The sequence below is a fragment of the Pinus tabuliformis genome, chromosome Q (assembly GCF_031772625.1).
Source record: "Pinus tabuliformis cultivar Carrire ecotype Pingquan chromosome Q, CPIR1, whole genome shotgun sequence".
In the NCBI taxonomy this organism is placed as follows: domain Eukaryota; kingdom Viridiplantae; phylum Streptophyta; class Pinopsida; order Pinales; family Pinaceae; genus Pinus; species Pinus tabuliformis.
In genome coordinates this window covers 633,840,377-633,852,574 of record NC_142296.1, presented here as the reverse complement: position 1 = coordinate 633,852,574, position 12,198 = coordinate 633,840,377, and positions in this window count along the sequence as shown.

Genomic DNA, 12,198 nt, shown 5'->3' with positions numbered 1-12,198 from the left:
AATTATTCCTTAACAATATCTTTAAGTGTTGGATTCATCCTCCTTTGAGGCTGCCTGACTAGCTTGCAATCCTCCTTGATGTATATATGATGAGTACATACTGAAGGGTGCACTCCCTTCATCTCCTTATAACTCCAAGCGAAGGCATCTAGGTGTTTTCTCAGCAAGCTACATAGTTCCTTCTCTTGGGAAGTGGATAGGGATGAATTGATTTTCAAGGTTCTTTCCGGGTCAAACTCTTAACACACATAGAGGTGGAGTCGGCCGCACAAAGATCAGTTGAGGGGTTGTTTTGGGTTTCTCTTACTATGTCCTCTAATGGTGATACACTGAGAGGTGGATTCTGAATCAGATTTTCAATCATATCATCCTCATCTGGCGATTTCCCCCCATGGCAATTTCTAATGCACAAAGCGGTGCAAAATAGACTTCATCCCCATCTTCCTCCTCCAACCAGAGAGGTAGATCATGTTCTAGCAAGGGTTGGGAAGGAGGATATAGGATTAACTGCTTGGACATATGCCCGTTCTTTATGGTCATGTTCCCAGCTCGAAAACTGATGTAGGCATCGACGGTAGCCAACCAGGGTCTTCCCAGAATGAGAGGATACCCAGGGAGCTTTGCCTTTGGCTATAGAACTAAGAAATCAGCAGGGTACTCCCAAGAATCAACGGAGACCATCACATCTTCCACAATCCCCTCAGGGGTCACGGTGGAGCGGTCTGCAAGCTGTAGCACGATTGTGGTCTTCCTCAAGGATCCTTGGAGGTTGAGTTTGAGAATTGTGTCCTTTGTCATCACATTAATGGCAACTCCCAGATCAATCAAGGTGTGTGGGATCATGGTGCCATTGATGTGGACATCGACTATTAGGCTTCCAGGGTCCAGATATTTTGGACAGATTACCTGCCCCAACATCAGGTCGGACAGTTGCCCTATGACATTGATGGTTGGGGCATCCCTCTTGCACCTTCCTGGATGCCTAAAGCACTTCTCTTTGATCAACCTATTGTAGATAGACACATATTTTATGGCTTAGAGGAGTGGTATCTTCACACATAAATGTTTCAATTCTCCAAGGAGTTTAGTTTCTTCTGGGTAGGCTGGACTGTTGCAGATAGTCTCTCAGGAAAGGGTGGATTTTCTTTAGGTTCTCTTTCCTCTTTATCTTCCTCAACTTCCCTGGGTGGAGGCTGGCTATCTGGGAGAACTTTCCCAGATCGCAAGTTAATTTCCTGAATCTCCACAGCATAAGTCAGGCATGATGGTTCCCCACTATACACTTGTTGAGCCTGTCTGTTGTTCAGGTTCGGATTTGGTTGGGCAGGCATTTGGGGTTGCTTTGGTGGAGCAGGAGGTAACAGTGATGGTTGGGCAGGTGGTGGAGGAAAAAGAACGGGAGGAGAGTTGTATTGGGGCCTCCACCCCTAATGAGATGTATTCCACTGAGGCTGTAGCTGCGCATAGCATTGAAATGAATGGGTGGTTGGTTGGGCATGATATGGAGATGTGAAGGACCAAGGAGAAGGTGTGGACTAGCAAGGATGAGCAAGGGGGCCCCAAGAAGGTATAGAAGTGACTTGGTTGGGGTTGTAGTATGCCTAATATGTCCCTTGCATCCCCTGCTGATATGGTCTAGGTCCATGCAGCTTCCTTTGGTTTATGTAATAGAGCTATTCAGTGACTCCTTCAGCCCCTTGATATACAACTTTAAGTCTAAGTAAGGAAGGGCACTTTTCGGTAGAATGATTTTCTTCACAGACTGAACAAACCTCTATAGAGTTCAATGGGCATTCATTCCTAGGATGCCTCTTGGTGCATCTAGGGAAAAAAAAGGCCAAAGCCATCTCTACTTCCTCTTGTTTCCTTTTGATATGTAAGGTATCCATTTGCATGGCAAGAGTCTGTAGCATCTCACTCTTGAATTTTTCCAGCATGTTTCCAATTTCTCCTTTAATGGATGAGCTAGAGGAAGAGGTACTGGCTATGGGTTGACTCTCCCTACCTTTCTTTCTCGCTGCTCTAGAATGGTTCCTGAAAACAGTCTTTATGTCCTCACAAGACAGTTGGTAGATGTCTCCCCCAGCCAATAGATGGAGGGTGTCTAGAAGATCTTCCCAAATTCCCCTGAGCAGGACTAGCTTTAGAGACTCAAGGTCAAGTGTACACCCGACCCTTTTGTGACTGAGTTGGAACCTCTCTTCATAGTCTTCCAGGGACTCATCACTTCCTATAGTCATTCGGAAAATTTCTTCTTTAATATCTTTTGACCTACAATAGTCTTGATACTTGTTGTTAAAAGCTTTTTGCATCTGAGCCCAAGTTGTGATGCTATTGCCAAGTAATCCCATGAACCAGTGCAATGGTGCATCCTTGAGAGTAGAAGGGAATAGTTTCAACTTTTGCTCATCTTCTGCATAGTCATAGGTTCAACAGATAATAGCAAACTCAAACAAAAAGGTGTTAGGATCTTCTGTAGTCAGACCATGGAAATGAGTTAGGGCGGAAGGGCTTATATTCTTCATTTTGGTGTCCCCATTGGTCTCCCGAATAGGAAAGGTACCCTCTATTCTCTCTCCATTCCCCCTAGAATTTATGTGTTCAGCCGTTGGCTCCAAAGGAATGTTTTTTCTTCTTCTTCCCCTATAGGTTCTTCAAATTTGTCTAGTTGTTCACCTAAGGGTTCTTCTTGATCGCAGCCACTGAAGAAGAGAGAAGGTTGGATTGTGAAGCAGTAAGGGTGTTGGACAAGAATTTTCCTGAGTTATCTCTATTCCTAAGAGGCATGAAAGGAAATATTTTTGGTTGGTTTTTGTTTCTTTTTCCCCACACTGATAGTACCTGTAAAGCTAAAATTGATTGAACAAAACAAATTGCAACTAGCTGAAATAAACTTGTTGAATTGAAATTTGCAGAATTGCAGAGGAAAGCAAAGAAATGCAGAACTTTGAAAGAAATGACTAGTCTACTCTTGCTGAAGTGAAATTTGCAACATTGAAAAGGAAAAGAAATGAAATGTAGAACTTGAAGGAAGAGAAAGTACTAGTCTACTTTTGCTGAAATAAAATATTAGCAGAATGTTGCAATAGAAAATAGAAGAAAATAGTAATCACAGAATACTCTGACGCTTCCCCGGAAACGGTGCCAAAAAGTGGTGAGAACCAGTATTGAAGCAATAATGCTGCAACTCCTAGGCTACCTACTTTACTCTTATCAACCCGGTAGTTCGTAACAAACTTGGAAGCGACAATGTTGTATGCACAAGTAATAGTTCTTACTGCAGGTTGTCACTTGGTCAGCCGACGCAAGATCACTAGGAGCTCAAGCCAACTTCTATGGATTCCAGAAGAAGCTCTATATGTCATGAAAGGAGAGAAAGACTACTCTACAGATACTACTCTAACTGCAGAAAGGAGAAATACTGAAATGTAAAGCAAACCAAGTAAATCATAATTAACCAATTAACCTTACGTTTGTAGAAAGCACTATGAAAACCATGAAAAGAATGCCATTATCTATTCAAAGAAGTAAACAACATCTAACTAAGCTATTTCTAGAAGTAAATGAGAAAAAAAATTATTTTTGGATTTTTATGTGAATTTGACATGAATGTAATTTATTGTTTGTGAATGTGGCAGGGAATAGGTGGCGTTGGAGTGTGGTTTTGGGACTTGAGAAGATGTAGGATGGTGTGGATGGGTCCTAGGAGGTCTCAGGTGGCCTTCTGGAGGATTTTCCCACACTCAGCCTTCAAAAGAGAGCCTACAGGAAAATCTACAAGAGGACACAGGAAATCTACAGGAGGAAAAACATCGTTCTATAGGAGGCCTATAGGAGGAGGCCGAGAGAAGTTTTGGTTGTTTTGAGGGTGTGAGAGTGGGTGGAAAAGGTGTATGAAGGTTGGAATGTGGTGTTAGGGCACCTAGGGTCTACCAAGAATCATTAGGAGAGAGAAAGATGATTGGATTTGCTCAAGGATAGGGGAAGAAATTCTATGGAAAATGCAAGAAACTAAGGCAGAATTGAGGGGAGACTTGGGTGACCTGTAGGGCATGGATCAGATGGAGGATGGGATGGATAATAGGCTGACCTTCTGCTAGAATAGATCTACTGCATAAACAACTAACAGTCAACCAATAAGATCAAGCAAGCAATGAAATAAGTACATCCAGGAAAACAGAGTTCTGCATCAAACTAGTCTAAACTATGATCTATGAAAGGAAATGCTGATAAATGTTGCAAGAAAGGAAAGCATGAAAGAATACTATTACAAATAAATAAATGAGCATGATGGAGAAGTCATAAAGCAAAGCAAACTAGACTATTATCCAACTAAAAAGCTGCAAACACTAGAAGTCCTATGAATGAGGAAAATCTATGTTTTTGGGGCAGCAAGAGGATCTTTGCCTCAGATCACAGTCCCAAAGGGAGGAATAAAGGCCAAGGCATTGTTTCTAGCCTTTTGAATCTTTTATTTATCACTACTTAACCTGCTATAGAAAGCACAAATGGAAGCAAACTACTGAATCATCAAAAGCAACCTATTCTTAACCATAAGAGAAATACATATAATAGCAACCTAATCTACAAACTAAAATAAAACATACAAATACAAGTAAAGAGGAGATTGGCTGCTTGGATTGGGCCCTAACCCAAGAGCTTTGGCCCTCTGGGGTAACTCAATGCTAACTCAAAAAGGATTCCATATTTATTTCCAAAATAATAGCAAATTTACATGAGACTGTCAAAATAATAAGCTTGAAATTGAGCAAAGTTTACATAAGAAAAAGTACAACAAAAATCTGACCCTAGTGAGGCCCTAGGCCTCTCTACTTATACAAATGAAGCTACCAACAACTTAAAATCATGGAGGCTTGGCTCCCAAAACTCGAGATAGTCATCAGTCATCCTCCACTTGCTTAGCTGCTTACTAATGCAGGACTTGGCTGCTTGTACTCCGAGCTGAATGAAGGGGAATTCGAAATGAGGAGTAATAAATGAGGGGGAATCCCTCCTATAATTCCTCTCCTTTGTCCACTTCAAGTTATTTCTGCCATTTGTCCACTGGATCCTTGACTTTGATCACAAAATTCATCAATAATCTGCAGTAAACACATATTACACCACATGGCATCATAACTAACTCAACTCACTCTATAAGCATGAATATAATTAGAAAATCATACAATAAGCTAAGAGAATGGTTGATTTGACTAGGTTAGGAGGTAAAATGAGCCCATATAATTATCCATTTATGAGGCTCATCACCAACCATCCACCATCGTCGCTAAACCACATGTCACATCACCAAAAGAGATTAGGGTTTACACTTGAATTTCAAGAAAAAGACTAAAAAGAGAAAAACATATTTATTTCAGTCCTTTACATGCACAATAGTGATGTTTGATGTCTTTAATTTCCATGCTTTAGATAGTAGCTTTTCATACATGTTGGCTTGGCATTTCTGTAAAGCATAGTTTTTCAGCAATTAGTTAGAGAAGGGTATATTTTTAGCATAGGATTTCAGTCATTTTCCTTATTTGCAGTAGATAATCTTTCTCCTAGAGTAGATCTCTCTTTCTTTCATCGACAATCAAGCTTCTTATGAATCCATAGAAGTTTGGCTTGAAAGCCCTAGTGGTTTCTCGCCAGATGAACAGTGACAAAAGGCAGAACCATCAATTTTACTTGTATATACAACATTATCACCTCCAAGTTTGTACGAACCCTGGGTTGATAAAGTAAAGCTGGTAGCTCTAGGAGTTGCAGCATTCTTGCCACAATACTGGTGCTCATCATATAGTTCCTCTGGTTCTTCTATCAATGGTTTGAAGTAGGTTTCTTCTTCCTCTTCTTCAGTAGGAACTTCCAACTCTTGAGCTAGAAGTTGTTATCTTGTTGAAGATAGGAAAATCATTCCTGTTGGGATATGGGATATTCTTCAATTACGACTTCTGTTGATGAATTTGTAAATCTTTAGGTTGGATTTCGGATCTTAATACCTCAGGAAGTTTATGTTGGCCTCCTATGGATGGAATTCGAGTTTGTGTGGGTGGTGTGGCACTACGAGGTTGTGGTGGAGTAAGTGATGTTGTTGGAATTAAGCTCTTTCCTCTACCTACAAAGGTACACCTAGAGTCTCTTTCCCTATGCATATCATGTTTTTTTTGTAATTTTTTATTTATTTTTATTTTTTTATTTCATTTTAAAAGAAATCAAGACTTTTATTTACACTTCGCTGGAAACGGTGCCAAAATGTTTAGTCAATTCAATGTTCTTTAATTGCTTACATAAATTATCGACCGGAGTTGGTAAACTTGTGAAGTGCAAGTGCACTATATATGCTAGAATCCTTTTTGAGTTTATTAAGATAACAATTTTGGATGGTTTTTAAGGATTTTATTTGTCCCTATGTTCCTAATGAAAATTAAAGATTTACAATACAATTAACTCTTTGAAAAGGAAAATAAGACAAGCTATCATGATCCTCTTTTACTGACTATTGTTAGTTATTATGTAAAAAAGATAAAAATAGAGCTACCTAAACTAATGTTCTAGAAAGATAGTTACTTCTACTCTAAAAATAATTACTTCTATTCAAGGATAAAATTTATAAAGCAATTTATATTAAGATCTACGCACTGCAATTAACAATCTTACTTGAAATAATAAAAAGAAAAGCAGAAAGAATGCGATATAAACAAACATAATTACTTATGAAAGGAAGGAGATTTATGTACACAATCCTATTTTATAAAGCATATAAATGATTTGAAACTATCAAAAAACAAATGGAAAATTGTAAACAAGTAATTGCAAAGAAATGAAACTACGATAATGCAATTCTGGAAAAATAATGAAATGAATTGAACTGAATAATAAGCAAATGAATGAACCTCGATTGTCTGCAGGGGCCCTCCACAAAACAATAGGTTGATAACTCTATCTCAACAGCTAACTGCGCATGATATTCATGACAATACTTCTTCAATTAAAAAGGAACAGAGACATGGAATTTCAAACTGTCAATTACAAATTACATATATGTCTACGCATGTTTGTTTTGTATATATATATATATATATATATATATATATATGTATATGTATATATATATATATGTATATATATATATGTATATATATATATATATGTATATATATATATGTATATATATATATATGTATATATATATATGTATATATATATATGTATATATATATATATATATATATATATATGTATATGTATATATATATGTATATATATGTATATATATATATATATGTATATATATATATATATGTATATATATATATATATGTATATATATATATATATGTATATATATATATGTATATATATCTACATATATATGTATATATATATATATATATATATATATGTATATATATATATGTATATATATATATGTATATATATATATATATCTACATATATATGTATATATATATATATATAGCATTCGTGCCCAACACTTTTGAGACTTTCATGCCTTAAAAACTTAAAAACAATCCTAATCTAAGTTCTAATCTGATAATGGAAATTTTAATGCTTCTCGACAATTTTCTATTTGGAAAGAAAATCAGAGAGTCATGATTGAATTGAAATCTCACTGCTCTGTTCATCCATGCATTGACTTGCTTCCTTCACTGCACCACTGGGAAATTTCCTTGATGATTTGGCTCGGGTGAATAGGAGGAGATCAGTTCATATCTATCCATGTGCTTCTTTGCTTATCTAGCATACTGGAATCCGACAAGCCATGGAGATAGCTACGGAATCATAAAACAACTACATATTTGTGTTAATTACGTAGCTATTACAATCTTAAACTTACTAATAAGGCACATTAATAAATATGAAAAATAAGAGAGATGAGTACCTTACCATGTCAAAATCTACTATTTTACTGTTTATTTGAGTTGATAATAGTGATGAAAAGAGGAAAAAAGGATGGAAATGATTTCAAAAACAAAACAGTGGTGAGACTCTAGAAATATTTTATATAAATAAAAAATAACCATTACAGTTAAAAAAAAATTTGTATTTTACTAATTTTTTTAATTATGTAGGTTTATTTCCTTATATCTCAAATTTGTTAGCACTAGCTTAGTGCTGAAATTTATGAAAATAGTTGAAATATGAAAAATAAAGAATAGGAAGATGTACCCTAAAAAATAAAAAATGAGAAAAAATCTAACTTGAAAGTGAAGCCTATCCTCTGATTTCTTTTCTTCAGTCGTGAAATTGCAAATACAAAGAAAGAGACACTCACCATAGAGTTAGCTTTGACATTGTGGCTTCAATGGTTGCTACATAATCCTCTTCCTTATATATTATGCTCTCAAATCCCACTCATAGTTTCTTTACTCAATTATGGAACAAGTACAATGCACAAGAAAAGAATTATTTCTCCTCCCAACGATGTAGTATTTAACATAGCTTGATAGTCATCTATGGTTAGAGCCTTCACATTTCTCAAACTTGAATTAGTGTTAGGTTTTAGAAATTATATAATATTCTTGAAATTCCACACATGGTTAGCCCCACAAGTCTAAGTAATGGGGGATAACATGACATCCACTTAATACCATGGTTGTAAAAAAAGTAGGTCAACTTACAAGATGCATAACTTCCACACATGAGCTCTATTTGAGGCGATTTTCACACCATTTGAAATATCTTTGTGTATAGAACAATGATGAGGGGTTAGAGACGTGTTTGCAAAATTTTGACTCCCAAATGTTGTTTGGTGTGTCAAAATGGTTTCGAAAAGTTTCTGACCCAAAATTTCCAAACCTGAACATGCCACTAAAATGGGCCTTGCAAGCCAATTCCTCGAATTATTCCTCCCAAAAAGTATCAATACATATGACAAACTATATAATAATCCATTATTTTAAATTTGTTTGACAAAATTAGTCATTGTTTAACAACATTCTTAAATCCAAGTAGTTTTTTCACAAACCACATATGAAAAATTGATAGGAGACTTATATTATGCAAATGTTTCTCTCTTTTAATCTATTAAGGGAAGGATACCGAAAATGATGGAGGGAAAAGCACATAGATGACTCTTGGCTTGGTCAATATCCTTGTAGTTGACTCATCTTTATCATGCCTCCGTCCCTACATTAATGGAAGTCAACAACTCATATTTGTCATCCCCACCAATATTCTTGCTATGACACTTTTCCACCTCATCTCTCCATGGGGATTAGGCAGATGTATAAAAAACATAGGTGGGGAGAACAAGAACGAATGGAAGAGGGTGAGGGTGCTTCAAACAATATGAATGGACATGCCAATTCTACATTAAAAAAAATATTCATATACAAAATGTTCATATATTTTATGTGTTTCTTTCAAAATGATTAAATTATTAAAGTAGGTAAAGTGCTCATTGTCAAAGGAATTTCAAATGAACATTATCATGTAAAGACTAAGGTGAACAAAAAAGTTGTTAAATTTTTTGTATTCAATTTTATGCCACTTAAGTAATAACGATCCATAATCCTCATATCACGTGAGTTAAAATCATTCATGGATGAGGTCATTGTTTGGAAACTCTATGGGCAAAATCCAATTATGCTAAGGGCTAGTGTGGTCCATGCTAATTGCAATCCTTGGGTGATTTTGACGGCTTAAATGCCCTTGAATCACGGTTACTCAAACTACAAACTAGGTGTACCAGTTATCTCTCATAATTCGCGGCACACCTAATCTGTAGTTTGAGTTGCCACGATTCAAGGGCATCTAAGCCATTGAAATCACCCAAATTTTGCAATTAACATAGGCCATACTAACCCTTAGCATAATTGAATTTTACCCATAAAATTTCCAACCAATAACCTTTTAACCACCGAAGGTCTTAACATAATGCATATAATCATCTAATCTACACCAATGAACACTAATAAATTTGTACATAAAAATATGCTTAAAATAAAAAATAAAATAAAATTAAAAAAAAAGAAACAAAAAACAAAAAAACATTATTATAACCTATACTCTTAAAATTAATATTAATATCAATATAAGGGTAACTAAAAATGCTCTTATGGCATGCCACAAATTTGTATCTCAAAATCACATTTATATGGAAGAAATTTTAATAACATGAATAAAATTTTATATTTTAATATTAAAAATAAAATTAAATAATAATATAAAATAAAATTTTAAATTATTATAATAAAATATTTTATAATATATTATAAAATAATTGTGTATCAAGATTACTCGGATGCGGGTGAACTCCGAGACAATTAATGGTGACCCGACGGACCGACGGCGTTCGGACCTGCCAGACGGTGGATAGCGCACCATTCCAAGCTCACTTGAAGCGAACGCAGGCCCGCCTGCATGCAGCATTAAATGGCCACTCAGGCCGAGATCCGGACGCAGTTGGACATAACATGGAGCCTTTCAACCCCTCTGTCTATCCTCCTTCCCTCAGCATCTGCCCGCCCCAAGCTGGAAATCCCTGCAGCAGAACTGTTACTGGGAGCCGCTGCTGGCTTCTTTGTTGTATTGACCTTGGAAATGGGCATCATTACTCCCATTCCAGGCACTGCCCTTTGAATCCTGCCCAATCGCCCTCTGTTCACAACCTGTTCTCCTTCCCGGCCTTCTATCCCACTGAATTCCACTCTAACCACATTGATATGGTCCGTCACCGAATGAGGAGCCGCAGAGGAGGTACCCGCGGTGGCAGCGCTCGCCCACAAGCAGCACAGAGCTCTGTACCTACCTCACCACCTCCCCCCCATGAGAATTCTCCCCCTCCCAGCTCACCTCATAGACACTATCCTCAAACGCGCAGTGGTCGGGGTCATATGCAGGCTTCAATGGCAGAGCACAGAGATTTCAGGCTCCATACAACAATTTCTCCTCTGCATCCTAGTTCAGTCCCTCACTCGACTCAATTTAGGTTCCAGAGCAGCCTGAACAGGCCCATCATAACTGCCAATGTCACCATTGTATTCTCTGAAGAAAGTGAGCAGCACAGTGCTCAGGTGAGAAACTCTGAAGCGCAACTTCAGGAGGAGCGAAGTCATGGCGTTGGTCGTGGTTCTGAGAAGCTCCCGAAGGAAGAAGGTAGGGGAATTAGGCGTGGCGGACTGCATGCAGAAGGAGAACACGCTGGCGACATTCAGCAACCAGGTGGCAGCTCAGTCGGAGCTTCTATTACGATGGCTATAGCTGGAAGTTCGAGCGGCACCCTGCCTGCGAGGGAGCCTCCAGGTGGCATTGCGGAAGGCGACGTGGTGGAGGAGGACGAAGATTGGGATCGGTACGCCTGCCCCATTGTCGAGGAGACACCTGACCAAGATGATCCCAAATGAAGCCACGTGGCATCTGTTGCCACCCACGCGCCAACTCAGATTTATGCCGCTGACGGGTTTGGTCCAGTTACTGGTTGTTTTTGTTGTTTGTCTAAACGATAGGCGGGTTTGTCATATTTCCAGTTGCATCAGGTGGTGCTGTGTCAAAACTTCTTCTGGTTTTTGCTTTAAAAGTTTGGATCCAGGTCATATGTATGGTTTTCCTTTGGTGTTGGGTTCAGGATATATGTATGGTTTTTTGCTATGTCAAACTGGTTTCCCCAAATATGGGGCAGTTTAGATACTCATGATGAACCTCGGTGACAACGGTTGAGGCTCGGGCCTCTTTGTAATTTTATTTTTGTTTCTTTTAATAGAATTAACCTTACACCAAAAAAAAAAAAATTAAAATTGTGTATCCAGATTAGTTTAGCTTGATCTTAATATGGTAATGAAGATTTCACAGATAATGTTACGAATGCCCCTACAAAATAATTATGATAAATTCACATGGGTTACTAAATTCAATTGACTTTCTTATTAGTTTCTTTTGAAAGCAAGCACATAGATAGCTATTAATTTATTATTGACTCACTTTGTATTAATGGATTTGAGACTTCTGCGATCTGCATTATGAGTGGTTATATCTTCCGGATCCATCGCATTTTGTTATTTTATGTATCGACATTTCGAACCATCCTCTGTGGTTCATCATCAGGATTTAGATTTGTGAAGAAGTCAGAGACAGATGAAGATAAATAAATAAAGGTTAAGGTGGGTAGTATAAGGAGCCGACAAGTTTTGATGAAGGTGAGGTTTTTTTTTTTAATTTAATTATGAACTTTGT